Source organism: Callithrix jacchus, chromosome 2 (genome assembly GCF_049354715.1).
Source record: "Callithrix jacchus isolate 240 chromosome 2, calJac240_pri, whole genome shotgun sequence".
NCBI lineage: Eukaryota > Metazoa > Chordata > Mammalia > Primates > Cebidae > Callithrix > Callithrix jacchus.
Genome location: NC_133503.1, coordinates 198,656,418 through 198,657,774, shown reverse-complemented (window position 1 = coordinate 198,657,774; position 1,357 = coordinate 198,656,418). Strand labels below are relative to the sequence as shown.

The following is a 1,357-nucleotide window of genomic DNA, read 5'->3' as shown; positions in this document are numbered from 1 at the left end:
ATAGGGAATCTTTTCCCCATTGCTTGTTTTTGTCAGGTTTGTCAAAGACCTGATGGTTGTACACGTGTGGCATTATTTCTGAGGCCCGTGTTATGTTCTGTTGGTCTGTATCTCTGTTTTGGTACCAGTACCATGCTGTTTTAGTTACTGTAGCCTTGTAATATTGTTTGAAGTCAGGTAGCGTGAGGCCTCCAGCTTTGTTCTTTTTGCTTAAAATTGTCTTGGCTATATGGGCTCTTTTTATGGTTTCATATAAAATTTAAAGTAATTTTTTAAATTCTGTGAAGAAAGTCAATGGTAGCTTGATGGGAATAGCATTAATAAATTATTTTGGCCAGTATGGCCATTTTCATGACACTGATAAGTATGGAATGTTTTTCCATTTGTTTATGTCCTCTCTTATTTTCTTTCTTTTTTTTTTTTTTTTTCACTAGAAAGAAACACAGAGCTTTATTATTCTCAACATCAGCGGCAGCAGTCTCTGTAGGACAGGGCAGTGAGTTCTGTTGACTGACAGGGATAGGTGGCTCCTACTTGCCGGCGATAAGCGGATTCCGCAGGTCCACGATGACCGAGTCCCCACGCAGGAACATCTTGGAGATGTAGCGGTCTTTGTTGACTGGCTTGGACTTCTTCTTGCCCTTGCCGCTCTTGGGTACCTCAGTCCACATCTCCTTCACGTTCTCCAGCACCATGTTGCAGTGCCTATCAAAGGCCTTCACGCGGCCCAGGAGTTTCTTATTGTTGCGGCAGTTGATGAGCACTTGGGTGTTGTTCTTGACGGACTGCGTGAGCACAGAGTGTGGACCCGTGTTAAATTCCTCCTCCTCTCGCTTCTGCAGCTCCTCTGGGGTCATCTCACTCTTGGGCTTGTTGAGGAGGCTCATGTTGGTGGCTAAGCTCTCGGTTCACTCCGGTTTCCTCCGCGTTGCTGCTGCCTGAGGAGAGTCTTATTTTCTTGAGCAGTAGTTTGTAGTTCTCTTTGAAGAGGTCATTCACATCCTTTGTAAGTTATATTCTTAGGTATTTTATTTTCTTTGTAGCAATTGTGAGTGGGAGTTCATTTATGATTTGGCTGTCTGTCTATTATTGGTGTATACAAATGCTTGTCATTTTTGCACATTAATTTTGTGTCCTGAGACTTTGTTGAAGTTGCTTATCAGCTTAAGGAGTTTTTGAGCAGAGACAATGAGGTTTTCTAATCATTTGACCTGTAAACAGAGACAATTTGACTTCCTCTTTTCCTATTTGAATACGCTGTATTTCTTTCTCTTGCCTGATTGCCCTGGCCAGAACTTCCAATTCTATGTTGAATAGCAGTGATGAGAGAGGTCATCCTTGTCTTGTACCAGTTTTC

General features: G+C 42.4%; 1 pseudogene; it reads right to left on the bottom strand.

Moving 5' to 3' along the window:
* Window positions 1-402: 402 nt before the first annotated feature.
* On the bottom strand, window positions 403-948 carry LOC100386014 (small nuclear ribonucleoprotein D2 polypeptide 16.5kDa pseudogene; annotated as a pseudogene).
* Between the last annotated feature and the right edge of the window lie 409 nt (window positions 949-1,357).